Below are 16,316 nucleotides of genomic sequence, written 5' to 3'. Positions count from 1 at the left end.
CTCTAAGAATATGCTCAACCGGTATAATAGCATATAGACAAATAAAGTTACAAATCAAACAAAGGGCTTATGCGTATTTTGATCATAACGATTAGGTTTTAAATTGAGGTTGTAGTATGACTAATGGGAGGTCCTGAGTCGCATAATGATTCAACGGTTGTATTTCTCTGCTACAGTTCTTGGTTTAAGGCGAAAATTAGTGTTAACTCATGATCAGACTTATCTAATACTCAAAGTAAATGATTACTCGGCTAAGTGGGAGAATGTAAGATTAAATACGTTATGATGTTGTATTTAATCTAGTAGCCATTTTAATCATTTACATTATATAGATCAAAATATATAACAACCTATTAAATAATTAGTTGGTAATTGTTGATGGACCATATTACCCTTATTAACTAAGTAGGTTTCCTATTGGGTGCATATATAAGGAGACTAATTTAGAGGTTAAAGGGTTAGACATCAAGACAACCTAGTTACTCAATAACATCAATCGGACTCCTCCCATAACCGAATACCCTTTTCGGTTCTTCATCACCATCATTAGTTTACACCCTAAGGAGGAACCAGATCAAGCTCACAATCATGCCAAACTCTATTGTTGCGCCTTCATCTAGATTCTCTGTTGGCCTGTTCTGCAATCACAAGTATTATTTATATGTTGTCCATTATGTTTAAATAGAACTGATCAACATACATGGCTATTAAAACAAAACAGAACACGACACATATAGCTAAAAATGTCATCCCCACAAATATTAACATGGACATGTTTAATAAGTAGGTACATGACATGCTAAACACAACTAAATATAAGAAGTACAATAACAAAAATGAAATGACATGTTAAACATCATTATTAACACGACTCACTACACATGATTAAGAAATAATAGGACAAAGTTAATATGTTAAAACCAAAGTTACCAAAAACTACGATCCATGTTTTTAATTATAATATGTTTAGCTATTTATAAAAAAAATATATGAGAGTATATCATTTGGTTTAACGGGTCATACACATGTAGCAGTGAGCTGTTAACTTATCAAATATGACAACTTAAATATGTTATGCGTGTCATAATTATATTAAGTGGGTTGAGCCAATTAGACATGTTTTTAATTGTGGCATTACTGAGTCGACTCGTTAATAACACAGACACATTTATAACCCAAAACACTAACCTGTGTGAAATCCCTGAAAACTCGGGGATCTCATTTATTGGATTTACTATATAGCAAATAGTTCTTAAAACTGACAGACTAGATCATTCGCGGCTGAAATTCATACAGTCCAAATATTAAAGTCAAATACAACCATCGTCTAACTGTCTCAAAGAAAACATAACAAGATAGTATTGAATGCTAGTCTCTTGCCGATTTACTATATAGCAAATAGTTTTTAAAACTGACAGACTAGATCATTCGCGGCTGAAATTCATACAGTCCAAATATTAAAGTCAAATACAACCATCGTCTAACTGTCTCAAAGAAAACATAACAAGATAGTATTGAATGCTAGTCTCTTGCCGATTAAACTTCCACAATTGCCACTACCATCACCCGAAGCTCTCAACTATCCAAACTTTATCATCATGTGCATACTAAAAGTCAGCTATAGATAATAATATATGTAGGGCAGGATTTTCTAGAAATGGTCAAAACTCTAAAAACGGTAGGAACAATTTTAATTCACTGGATCATCAAACCAATCTAGGGACAAGATTGACGTAGTGGCGTATTTGCAAATATCTAGATTTTCCAAAAAAGCGGGGATGGTGATTAAGGGTAAAAGAGTCATTTGACAATAGAAAAAGACAAAACGCCAGAAAACTATTGAAACCACCAAAAACATTAATAAACATAAATGTTGTTTCCAGAAACATAAATGCTGAAGGTTCTAAAACGCAAGAGTTGTCAGAATTCTTTTGCAGTTAGGTTTATTTCCTGCCAAAAGTGATTAAGAACACTCCTAAAAATCATTATCATACTCAACGCACATAGCTGAGGAAAACGCCATACAGAAAATACCCACTTTAACAAACAGTAATGGCAAACATCGTTTCATGGATGTTCGAAGCATCGGTCAGTAGATTCGTAATAATATTTGATGACAAAAGATAAGTAATGGTCAGGACCATAAACGCCATAATGAATATGCTTGAAGATGCTCAAAGAGGAATACTCGATCTTGGGGTTCCTCTTAATAACTTGTGTAAAAAACACAAACCGTTATAAGAAGATTAAGAAGAAAATTTCCAGAAAATGTTGAAGATCATTTTGTTAAAGAAACTATCACAAGTTGGCATTATGGTGAGGAAATGGAAATAGTGACAGTTGTGGAAATTCCCTTGAACATCAGGATCAACATCACATATAAATCACGGCTCATTGAAAAATTAGTAATACATTTAGGGCATCATCTTTACGTCATCTATTCTCAATATATTGTTTTGGAAATACCCTTATGTCCATGCTTCTTAAAACATAAAAGATGTGCCTGCATAAAAACTAAACTGCTCAAAACGTCTGCAAGAACAATAACTGGTACAATCAAGTTTCCGGAACATAACCTATAGTACAAAAACATAAAATAAGCACGCCATTATTGAAAGTGAGAAAAACACCATAAACTCAAAATGCCATTAGGTAAAAAATCATGCAAATCACATAACTATTAGCATAGGTGATAACAAAAACGCCATTTACCTCAAATAACGACGAAGAAAGAGTTATCTCACGAAGAAAGAGTTTTCTCGTGATCCTCTGTGTACACACATCCACTATATTATAATACATACAATGAGGGTAAAAATGCAATTTTACACATTTTTAAAAGTTTAAGTAATACAACCATATAAAAGATATGGTAAATGCTTTTAAACATATTGTTGACTTTTAAATCAATTACCCAAAATTTTTAAAGGGCTATAACTTTTTTATACATTAATATTAATAAAAATATACCATAAAAACGGGGATTTTTTTTTTTTAGTTTGAATATGATATTGCTATAGTTTTTTAAAAATTTAAAAAATAATATGTTACGTGATTACCAACGTTCGTCTTCTCACCTTCGTTCAGGTACCCCTCTAATATACATATATATATATATACATATATGTGTGTATTATAAGCTAACTGAATAATATATATTATGTTACATACACAAAAATACAATAATAATCTATACATATAATAAAGTAAACCAATTTAAGACACATGGCAATCATTGAGGCTATCTAGAATTCTATTTTCCCGCCTTAAACATAATCCTTTTAGTTTCATTAGTTAATCCTAAATTAAAAAACAATTAATCCTTAAATCTTCGAAAAAATAATTTAATCCCTACTTAATATTTTTATTCAAATTTTAATTTTCAAAATCAATTACCATGATATGTTGTTAATCATGATAACATGTTACGGAAAAATTATACAGTGTCTATCAACTAATTTTACTAAGTTAAAGTTTCAATTCATATTGGGTTTTATTTAGTTGATTTACTAAGTTATATATTTCGATTTTTTTTCTTTATTTTTTTTTTTTTGAGAATTAAAAATGTACTATAATCTATCTATACATATAAGTAAATCAATTTGAGACACATGACAATCGTTGAGGTTATCTAGAAAAGAAAAAAATCGAAATATATATAGGGGTGAGCAAGTTTAGGTCCGGACCGAAAATAACCGAGAACCGAACTGGAAAATATACCCAACCCGACCAGAACACAAGTACCTAGGTATTTAGATCGGTTCCAATTTTTCATATAAAATCGGGTCAGGTCAGGTCGGTTCTCGGTTCTTTTCATTGTGAAACCCGACTTGGACCTATGGACCGAACCGACCCTATATTTAGGGTAGTGAATCGGTTCTGTATTTTATGTTTGATCGGTTCTCGGGTCGGGTCGGGTAGGGTTGGGTTTTTCCTTTTGCTCACCACTAAATATATAGAGATGGTAAAGTTATTAATAATTAAAAGTAGAGACGGGGTAAAACTACTAATTCTAGATAGAGATTTAATGTTGTGTACAATAGAGATGGTAAAGTTATGAATAAAAGATTTAATGTTGTGTACAAATAAATATATAGATACTTATGAATTATGTGAATATTTTTTGGATTCAAATTACTTTCGGTAATGTGCGAGTTATAATTGTAACCTTTTATTTCTCATTACATAAGTGTAATGTAATACGTAAATATAATAATGAGTATTATCTAATATATTTATTTTTGTATTATTTTAAACGACAGTTTGATTACATGTTTTTTTTGATGAATTTTATAGTACCAACATAAATCATCTTTATATTAACTCATTTATGTCAATTTGGTATATAAATGTCTTCGTCTTGGATTTGCGTTTACAAGAAATATTTATTATAAAGTTTAAATTGTTCAACCCGTGTAACACACGGGGAACTAACCTAGTAATACATATATAAACATAATTATACATACACATATATTAATTCATATATATATATAAAAAAGGTCCAGTCTACTGAATTTAGATTAATTATAAAATAATTAATATTACCGTATATTTATTACAGAATATAATAGTAATTATACATAAATATATTATAAAATACTAAATAATATATATTATGTTACACATCGAAAAATATAAACATAATTATACATAAACATATAATAATTTATATATAATAAAAAAAGTTGAGTTGAGTTAACTATAAGCTTAAAAAATTACTCATGATGCAAACTCAAGTTTAACATAAGGTTTGAAAAAATCAAACTTAAAATATCTATCTATAAAAGAAATATATTGGTATTTTGTTAGGAAGAAAAGGTATTATAGAATCTATACTTTTATTAAGCATGCAAGTGATGTTGGTTCCTTTGTGGCCGGCATGAATGATGACCACAGGCTAAGTTTTCTCTTATTATATTGTATGTATATAAACAAAACAAAGTTACTTTCAAACTAAATATTAAATTACTCTTTTGCCATAATATTATTATTTTTCAATTGAACCGGTCTTGTAAGCTCACACGAGTGTGAGCCTGCTGCCGAGCTTCACTTGGTGTGTGCCACTTGGAGCGCTATTTGGTTCAGTCACCCAATGGTTTGACCTAGATGATGTCTATTTTGGCATTTGATTAGTCAAATAGTTTATTAGAATGATAAGTATTATTTAAATAATATGTTTATTATTTAAATACTAAATTAAAAAAAGATAGTTTCTTTACAAAAGTTTAAAGAAAACCGTTTACTATCATACCATACGGTAAATTACATTTTTCGTCCTTTATGTTTGTAGCAGGTTGTAATGGATGACCTTTAACTCTAATAATTACAGTCACAGTCCTTTATTTGTAAAACATGTTACACCTTCTCCCATGTACTCTCTCTCTCCCTCTCCCCTGTATTATCTCTCTCTACATACCATCATCATCAGGCCACCATCACCACTACCGCCCACCAACACCGTCGACCACCGACATCATCACCATCATCATTGACCTCATAGTCCCGCCACCATCAAAAGAGCCTTGTCTACTTTAATATCAGGATAAACACCTTTTGCAATCATAATTTGAAGAAGTGCAGACACTCTAGAAGACTTTCTATCCAATGTAAACTCAAATACCAACTTGTCGAAGCAAACCTTGTTCGGAACAAACCCGTCATCCAACATTTGTCGAAAAAGTTCATACCCTTTCGAAACATTCTTCTCCAAACAAAACGCTTGTATCAAGCAATCAACAATATGAACATCTACATCAACACCAAGCATATAACCTCCATACAACTTCGGTACACATGTCTTTATCACAACCTTGTAAAACACAGTTCCATGTCTCCAACAAAGGGCAAACTCCTCCCTTTAACATTTCATCAAACACCTGGAGTGCATCTTCAACCATTCCACTTTCACACAAACACCTTACATATGATTCAATACCAGCCCGATCCGAAACGAATTTCGTAAATTCAAGAAAACCCTTTGCAGCATCTGCAGCTTTATGTTCTACAAGTGAATTGAATATTAAACAACAAGTTGATTGATCAGGTGAATGCCCAAATTCAGAACGGAGCCAATGCAAAGCCGAATTTAAAAAAAAAAACATTTTTATGGTGTGTAAACACTTGATTAAAAAAGGTGGAATCTAAGAAACTGGCATTGGGGGAATCTGATAAAAGTGTATTTTCCCATCTGGGTTTTGACCTGATTGTTGCGCAGATTTGGTTAACGATGTCAGTTGAATGTAGGGTTTATCCTCATTGTTATTGGAACAATTATCATGGGCGATGTTGCGAATTGGTTGTTTAGGGTTTTGGTGGATGGTCGACGGAGTAATTGAGTGAATGAGGATGGTGTTCGACAGTGTTGGACGGTGTTGGTGGGCGGTGGTGTTGGTGGTGGTGGCCTGATGATGATGGTATGTAGAGATAGAGAATATAGGGGGGAGAGAGAGAGTACATGGGAGAAGGGGAGATGATGATGATAATGGTTTAGATTTATAATTTTGAAATTCTTTTTTTTGTATCAAATGACTGTTTTGCCCTCACATGGGTTGCACATGACCTCACTTAACTAAAAGTTTTAACCAGCTTAGGGTCAAAGGACCTAAGGTGTAATAGGTTTTCCAAATAAAGGACTGTGACTGTAATTATTAAACTTAAAGGTATCCATTGCAACCCGCTACAAACATAAAGGACGAAAAATGTAATTCACCCATTATCATATGATTGTATCTAAACACCGAAATATAATGTCACTGATAAAAAATTCTTGTGTATGTCACTTCTTACTTTGTTTGTTATCATATGATACAATGAACTTTCTTTGAACATTGAGGTACTTTACTTGTCTCATTGGTGATGCAATTTTATAGCATAACATCATGTTATAGGTGGTGTAAGAATTAAGAGGGATGGATGGATTCTTTTTCGTTTCATAAATCTTGTGTAACTTAAGTGAAAACTTGTATTCAAAGGTAGAGATCATACATACTTTTTACTTATCGCAAATTAGAATGGATCACCAATCTATAAAGCTTACAACTGTTTGATCATTTGAGTCGGGCATGCTTTCTCTCTTGCTAAATAATCTTGATTACAATGTATTCTAAGTGTTTTGTGGTTTTATGTTCGCAAAAGGTATGTCAAAGTAACAAAATAATGATCTTTAAATAAATCCAAGAGAAAATTACAAAAACTTCGTAACGACCACTATGGTCGAATCATGCACCAAACGCAGTGGGCCTGGTGTATTTTTTTTTTCTCTAGAACTAGTTGTTTACCATGCGCGCGCGTTGCGGCGCGCTAAACCAAATCGTTCTATAAGAATAACAAAACATGTCAAATAACAAAAAGTAACTCAAACTAAAACGTCACGTATTTTCGATACCGGTTCGGCACCGGTATTCACCGATTTTTACCCTCAAATACAACCCCCGCCCAAGGGGTCACGCCGAAACCCAAGCCCACCCGGGGTGGTGACTTGGGCGTTTGTACCCAACCCACGACACAACCCCAGCCCCATACCCCATATTCTAATATTTCCTAGATTTTTTTAAACACATAGCCGTTGGCAAACGGCTACTTGTCTTGGCCAATGAGATCCCGCCATGTCATCTTGATAGCCTCGCCCAACGCTTGGGCTGAAACCCCCCGCCTAAGGGGCCACGACGAAACCCAAGCCCACCTGGGGTAGTGACTTGGGCGTTTGTACCCAACCCACGCCACAACCCCCGCCCCATACCCCATATTCTAATATTTCCTAGATCTTTTTTTTAAACACATAGCCGTTGGCCAACAGCTAGCCTAAACGGCTACTTGTCTTGACCAATGAGATCCCGCAATGTCATCTTGATAGCCCCGCTCAACGCCCGGGCTGAAACCCCCGCCCAAGGGGCCACGCCGAAACCCAACCCACCCGGGGTGGTGAATTGGGCATTTGTACCCAACCCACGCCACAACCCCCGCCCCATACCCCATACCCCATATTCTAATATTTCCTAAATCTTTTTTTAAACACATAGCTGTTGGCAAACGGCTAGCCCAAACGGCTACTTGTCTTGGCCAATGAGATCCAACCATGTCATTTTGATAGCCCCGCCCAACGCCCGGGCTGAAACCCCCGCCCAAGGGGCCACGCCGAAACCCAAGCTCACCCGGGGTGGTGACTTTGGCGTTTGTACCCAACCCACGACACAACCCCCGCCCCATACCACATGTTCTAATATTTCATAGATTTTTTTAAACACATAGTCGTTGGCAAACGGCTAGCCCAAACGGCTACTTGTCTTGGCAAATGAGATCACGCCATGTCATCTTGATAGCCCCGCCCAACGCCCGAGCTGAAACCCCCGCCTAAGGAGCCACGCCGAAACCCAAGCCCACCCGAGGTGGTGACTTAGGCGTTTATACCCAACCCACGTCACAACCCTCGCCCCATACCCCATATTCTTATATTTCCTAGATCACTATTTAATTAATATATGTTCACTATTCATTCACTTCTAATTCTAATTTTATTAGTATATAATATAATAATTTTATTAGTATATAATATAATTCCATGTATTATTAACTCCTACTTTAAACATTAGGCAAAAATCCAAAAGAGATAAGATTGAGTAGGTTTCGATGTAGAAGAGAGGAAGTGACCAAAGCCCAAATTTCTTCCTTACGCTCAAGAAAATATTTGAATTAAAGTTATTAAAGTAAATAACAGGGATGGTTAATCTCGTAAATCAAACTTTTCTTAAAAATGGATGAATATTAAAAATATCTATAAAACATATATAAATGTGAAAGTGAAATTTAAACACGGGAACATTTCACCATCCATCATGTCTAGTTTAGGGGTCGGAGTGATTGCAGGGAGTGGATGGGGGGAGTGGGGTTGTCACGGGGAGAATGATACCGGGTGATTGATCGGTGAGTGAGGAGTATGAGAGAGGAGGTTTTTTCGGTGAGTATACACCGAAGGTGAAGAAGAACAAAGGGAGGAGAGAGAGAGGAGAGAGGATAGAGAGAAACAATGAATTTTTTTATTTTTTTTAATTGAGTGGATGTTTAAATAACTCCTAGGGTTTGAGTAGAAAATGGAGAGTGAAAGGAGGGAGTTGACATGACGTGAGATTATTGGATAGAAAAAACTCAAACACCCTAAAGTATTTGAATCATACCCTCCACCCTTTTTTAGAACCGTTTTGTATGTTTTGGTCCAAAACAACGATTTTCTCGTTTTAATCCCTAACTTTCATAAAGTTGGCATGATAATTTGCATTGTGTCATATGCAAAGCAAGACCTATAAAATGATAAAGTTATTGACATTCCTTTATATATATATATATATATAGGGTGGAGATATAATAGAAAGTTTATTTGGCTAGAAAGCTAAGAAGTGATCTTGACCATCCATTTAGTTAATCAAGGGCTAAGATTAAATCAGGGAAATTGGAGGGAAGAAAAGAGGCGCGTGAGTTTGTTTAGGGGCATTCTAGTCAATCCAAGCCAATAGTTTCTCTCTCCTCCAATTCCCCCCCCCCCCATTTTTTAAACGTTAATAACTCTTTCATACGACATTATTTTTTTATAGAAATTGCACCAAAAAAACGAGCGTTTTTTTATCTTTAAAACGAGTATACTATTACTATATTTAAAAAAAAAATTTAAAACCCAGTTGCGTAAAACGCAATAGAAAAACCCCCAGTTACGTAAAACACAATGAAAAAAAAACCTAAAAATGACATTTTTCTAAAACGCAATGCACCAAAAACACAAAAAAATGACTTATTTGTAAAACGCAATGGCCAGAAAACACAAAGAAATGTCTTATTTGTAAAACGCAATAGCCTAAAAACACAAAAGAAAGTGTGTTTTCTAAAACGCAATGGACTGAAAAGACATAAATATATGTTTTACCTAAAACGCAATGCACCCAAAAACACAAAGAAATGTCTTATTTCTAAAAGACAATGGCCAGAAAACACTTAAAATGACTGTTTTCTAAAACGCAATAGACTGAAAAAGCATAAAAATGTGTTTTACCTAAAACGCAATAACTAAAAACACTTCAAAAATGTGTTTATCTAAAACGCAATAGCCAAAAAACACATAAAAATGTCTTATTTCTAAAACGCAATAGCCTAAAAACACAAAAGAAAGTGTATTTTCTAAAACGCAATGGACTGAAAACAAATAAAAATGTGTTTACCTAAAACGCAATGAACTAAAAACACTTCAAAAATGTGTTTTTTCTAAAACGCAATGGCCAGAAAACACATAAAACTCTCTTATTTCTAAAATGCAATGGACACAAGCTGACCTGTCTGTGAATCTGTTTGAACAGAGAGTAGGAACTCAACCCCAGCCAGGGGCTCTGCCCCTTGGACCCCGCCAGGGGCTGCCGCCTCCGGACCCCCGCCAAGATCGTAAAACGCAATGAATAAATCAAAAACCCAAATAATAAAAATGAAATTAAAGAATTTCTTACATGGATCGAAGTCGGTTTCTTCAACGATTGACGAAATTTGAATGATTGAAACACTTACCAGAGATCGAATCGAACAAATCAAGTGATTATCTTCAAAATCACCAGAAAAAACGAGATTTTGTATGAAATTAAACTGGGTTTTCTTCAAAAAAGCTGAAGAACACGTTGATCGGGTGTTTGAATCATTGATTGGTGACGAAAATCGCACTATAATGTAGTGATTATTGAGATAGAAAGTGAAGAAATGGTTGAAGATGGTGGGTTTTGATGTTACTGGGAAGAAGAATGAAGAAGAAAAGGATATGATTGACTAAAATACCCTTCCTCTTTATTTTAAATTTTGTCACATGTCATAATTCTATTGCTTCCTACACTTCCTAGCCAAAATAAACTTCCTATTTGATATTTTCCCTATATATATATATATATATATATATATATATATATACTAGATTAGAACCCCGTGTATTACACAGGTTGAATAAATGTACTTTTATATATTAAATAATAAAAAGTTATATCTTTGTGAACCTCGTATATTGTACGGGTTAAATAAATGCATTTTTATATATCAAATAATAAAAAAAGTTATATCTTTAAAAACCATGTGTATTACACAGATTAAATAAATGTAATTTTATATACTAAATACTTAAAAGGACCAAACTATCTACACACCAGGTGTGTAGATAATCACTTTTAAAATGTGTTTTTTGTCCTTATATGCACACCTTGCAGTGTCGGACTGTAGTCAAAACGCGACGTTTTTGTCCGGTTAACCAGACAAAGACTGACGGGTGTCTGACGGGTCTGTTGACCGAACCAAAATGCCGAGCTTTGGCCGCGTTTTGGTCCTGTCAACCAGACCGGGTGTCAGTCGTCTGGTTGATAGGACCAAAACGCGGCCAAAGCTCGGCGTTTTGGTCCGGTCGACCCGTCAGACACCCGTCAGTCTTTGTCTGGTTAACCGGACCAAAACTCCGCGTTTTGGCCATAGTTCGACACTGCAGGGTGTGCATATAAGGACAAAAAACACATTTTTGGTGTATAAATAGGCAAAATGGTGTGTAGATAGGTACACCCTACTAAAAACGTCGTATCTTTAAAAAACCCGTGTATAATTGGGTTGAATAAATCTACCAAATAATAAAAAAAATTACATCCTTAAAAACCCCACATATTACACGTGTTGAATAGATTTAAAAAAGAGTTATATCTTTAAAAACCATGTGTATTACACAGATTAAATAAATGTAATTTTGTATATTAAATACTAAAAACATCGTATCTTTAAAAAACTCGTGTATAGTCGGGTTGAAAAATCTACCAAATAATAATAAAAATTATATCCTTAAAAAGCCTCGTGTATTACATGTGTTGAATAAATCTAATTTTACATAGCAAATGATAAAAAATTATATCTTAAAAAACTTCGTGTATTACACGGGTTATATAAATGTAACTTTGAATAGTAAATAATAATAAAAAACATTTTTAAAAACTCTGCGTTTTACACGAGTTGAATAAATATAAATCTGTATACCAAATAATAAAAAAGTTATATTTTTAATAAATTAGGATAGCATTTAATATTAATTTATTATTTATATATTTAATATAAGATAACTAAGAAAGAGAGGAATTTGTTTTAAAAATAGGGTTATTGGATTTTATCACCCCTAACTATTAGTTATTAGCCGCTGCCACCCCCAACTATCACTTTGACTCCCGCCACCCCCAACATAACACTTACTTTGTTCTGTCACCACATCGTTAACTGATCACTAACTTTTGAGCTTGTTACTATACTTTTGGGGGTGTCCAAAGATCCCTAAAACCTTCCTAAGATCCCCATGACATCTCCAAAAGTATAAAAACAACATCAAAAGTTAGTGATCAGTTAACGGCGTGGTAACAGAACACACTAAGTGTTAAGTAGTGGGTAATGGGCGTCAAAGTGATAGTTGAGGGTGACAGCGGTCAATAGCCAATAGTTGAGGGTGATTAAATCCAATAACCCTTAAAAATATATTAAATTAATAATTTAGATTTGAGGATAATATTTTATTAAAGTATGATAAAATTTAATATGAATTTATAATTTATTTAGTTAATATAAGATGAGTATAAATTTGAGAATACATTCAATGAATGACACGTGTCCCAAAGTTGGTTTTTTTATTATAGTAGATATATATATATATATATATATAGGGGAAGGTTCAAATGAAAACCACTAGTTAACGCGAAAACTCGAAAACTAATTAAAAAAAGCCAAAAAAACATGCAAAAAATTTTCGCAGGTTTTTTTATTAAAAAAAAAAAAAATTCAAAAAAAAAAAAAAAAAAAAAAATTTTTGTGTAGTGCACATGTGTAATACTGCACATGTGTCTGTGTACTACACATGTGTATTATTACACATGTGCACTACACAAATTTTTTTTTTTTTTTTTTTTTTTGAAAAAAAGTTTTTTTTATATATAAAAACTAGCGATTTTTTTAAAAAAATTGAAAAAAAAAAAAAAAAAATTTTTGTGTGTTTTTTAGGCTTTTTTTAGTTAGTTTTCGAGTTTTCGCGTTAAAAGTGGTTTTCATTTGAACCATCCCCTATATATATATATATATATATATATATATATATATATATATATATAGGGTAAGGATACTGTAAAAAGGGCCTAAAGTGTGAGAAGTGTGAGAAGTGTATTATAACACTATATATAATACTATATAACACCATATAAACACCGTATAACAATACGTAACACCATATAATACCATCTAAAATTATGTAACACTATATAACATTATATAACAAATATAACACTATACATCTATCATAGACATGCTATCAGACAACCTATAGTGTTATATTTGTTATATAATGATATATAGTGTTACATAGTGTTATATGGTATTATATGGTGTTACATATTGTTATACGGTGTTTATATGGTGTTATATACTATTATATATAGTGTTATAATACACTTCTCACACTTTGAGCACTTTTTACAGGATCCTCTACCTATATATATATATATATATATATATATATATATATATATATATATATATATATATGAGCACTAAAATGAAAACCATTTCTAGTTGTAAGAACCGAGAGAACCACTTTCTAGCCACTAAATCAACAAGATTGGATGAGATTAAAAATAACTAAAATTAATATTAAATACATTTTGTCTTATTATGTCTTTAATATTTTAATCCAAAATGGTAGTTTAGTAAAATTACTCTTTTTCGTCTTTATTATTTTTTATTACTTTTTTGTTTTATTATATTACTTTTTATTTTTTAAACAAAATTTTTTTATTAAAAGCATTTTTAAATTCAAATTTTTGTAACAAAACAATTTTTTTTGCGCGCCGGTTTTTGCACACCGTTTTTACACCCGGCTTTTTCATGCGTCGTTTTTTAACGCGTCGTTTTTGCACGCCGTTTTTTACGCTCGGCTTTTTCAAGCTTCGTTTTTTTAACGCGCCGCTTTTTACGTCCCGTTTTAACGCAGCGTTTTTTACGTCCTGATTTTTTCATGGCGTTTTTTCACACGGTTTTTTTACGTTTTACAATTTACGTAGAAAAAGTTTTACGTTTTACGTTAAATAGTTTTTACATAAAAGTTTACGTTTTACTTTTTACGTTAAAAAAGTTTACGTTTTACGTTAAACTTTTTACGTTTTACGTTTTACGTAAAACGTTCTACGTTTTACGTTTTACGTTAAACTTTTTACGTTTTACGTATTCCGTTAAAAAGTTTACGTTGTACGTTTTTCGTTAAAAAGTTTACGTTACGTTTTACGTTAAAAAGTTTACGTTACGTTTTACGTTAAAAAGTTTACGTTTTATGTTAAAAAGTTTACGTTTTACGTTTTACGTTAAAAATTTTACGTTTTTCGTTAAAAAGTTTACGTTTTACGTAAAAAAAGTTTACGTTTTTCGTTACAAAAAAATAGGCAGAGTTTACTCTGTTTTTGAACGCCCCGACAACATAAGTTGTCGTTATTCTTCAAAATTCAACAATTACTCAACAAATATGTATGTATGATCAATTTATATAAACGAAATAATTAGTAAATCCAAGTAAATTTTAACTAATAATTCATCAAATTATTCTGTTCAAGCTCGTTTTGCATCGTAATAATTTAAAACTAATAAGATTTCGCGCCGTTTAAACTTTTACCGGGTTTGGCTTTGACCGTCGTTGACCAGTTGACCCGAACCAGTCAAACCTGACTTTGACCAGGTTTGACCAAACCCGAAACTTTGACTGTAGACCCGTAAAACCCGATTACTAGTCTGAACCGTAACTCGAATCACCGCCAAACTTGAAGCTGAACCAACTTGAATCTGACCCAAAAGAAATCAAAACAAAGCCAGTTGAAGATGATAACCGCCACCTCTGTCGCAACTGTAGACGGAAGAACGGGGAGGTCGCCGGACCTCCACCGCCGTCGTCGTGAACATCATCAACAACACCATCATCATTTTTTTTAAATAATAAAATAAAATAAAGAGAACCGGGTGGGGGTGATACCGGAAGCTGGTAGTAAACAAGAACACCACCGCCGCCGTCACGGTGGCGCTGCCATCGCCGGCTCCGCCGCTTCCCTCTATCTTCTTCTCTGCTCAAACTCTCTCGATTCATCATCACCTTCATCTAACCTCACCCATCATCGGAAAAACGAGAAAAAGGGGGCTGTGCCGTCATTCCGACTCACCACCACCGCCATCAGAGATGAGAGGTTTGGCTGGTGGTTGTCGCCGAAAACAGGGGAACCGAGGGGTGTGGGTGGGTTGTCGCTGGTGGTTGTCACCCGAAATCGGGCAGGTTTGGCCGGAAAACAGGGAGGTTTGGCTGGTGGTAGCCGGAAAAGGTTGTTGCCATGGTGGTAGCCAGCGAGGAGTACGGTGGTGATCAATGGTGGTGTGTGGTGGTTGGTTTGAGTTTTGATTTGGGGTTTGCATAAGATTTTTTAGTTTTGATTTGGGGTCTGCAGAAGATTTTTGAACAAGATGAAAGAGGAGATGTAAATGAGAGATGAAAGAGGAGAGGGGGGAGAGGTATATAAAGAGTCAGTGACATTAAATGAAAAGAGAGGGAAGATTTGACATTTTGGGTAAATGACAAAAATACCATTTATGTTGGCATAATCTGATTGGTTGAGAGTGATTCTCGCGGTTCTTACAACTGGATGTGGTTTTCATTTTAGCGCTCCCCTATATATATATATATATATATATATATATATATATAGGGTAGTGATCCTAAGAGAAGTCCACCCTATTTGAGAAACTTGAGAAGCATTCTGGACCACACATTTTTCTAAGCTTTTCGTAATATACACATATGTATAGTTTAAAATTGACTATATACATATGTGTATAACTCAATATACATATATGTATATAGTGTATTTTAAACTATACATATGTGTATATTACGAAAGGCCTAGAAAAATGTGTGGCCCAGAATGCTTCTCAAGTTTCTCAATTAGCCTACTACTTCTCACATGATCCTTATCCTATATATATATACATATATACATACATATATATATATATATGTATGTATGTATATATATGCTGGGGAGGGTTATCTTGAGAACGCTAAATATTGCGAGAACCGTGAGAATGAATAAGAAAACCAATCAAAACCAATTTTTTTAATACAAATTTCATTGTAATTAAAATACAACATCAAAAAAAGAATTTACAACATCAAAAAATTCATTTTTTCTCTCAAAATCACTTTTATTAGAATTTTTTACACATGTGTAAATAACAAACTTACACATGTGTAAATTTTCTTT

The sequence above is a fragment of the Helianthus annuus genome, chromosome 15, assembly GCF_002127325.2.
Source record: "Helianthus annuus cultivar XRQ/B chromosome 15, HanXRQr2.0-SUNRISE, whole genome shotgun sequence".
In the NCBI taxonomy this organism is placed as follows: Eukaryota; Viridiplantae; Streptophyta; class Magnoliopsida; order Asterales; family Asteraceae; genus Helianthus; species Helianthus annuus.
Note: the sequence above shows the minus strand (reverse complement) of the source record.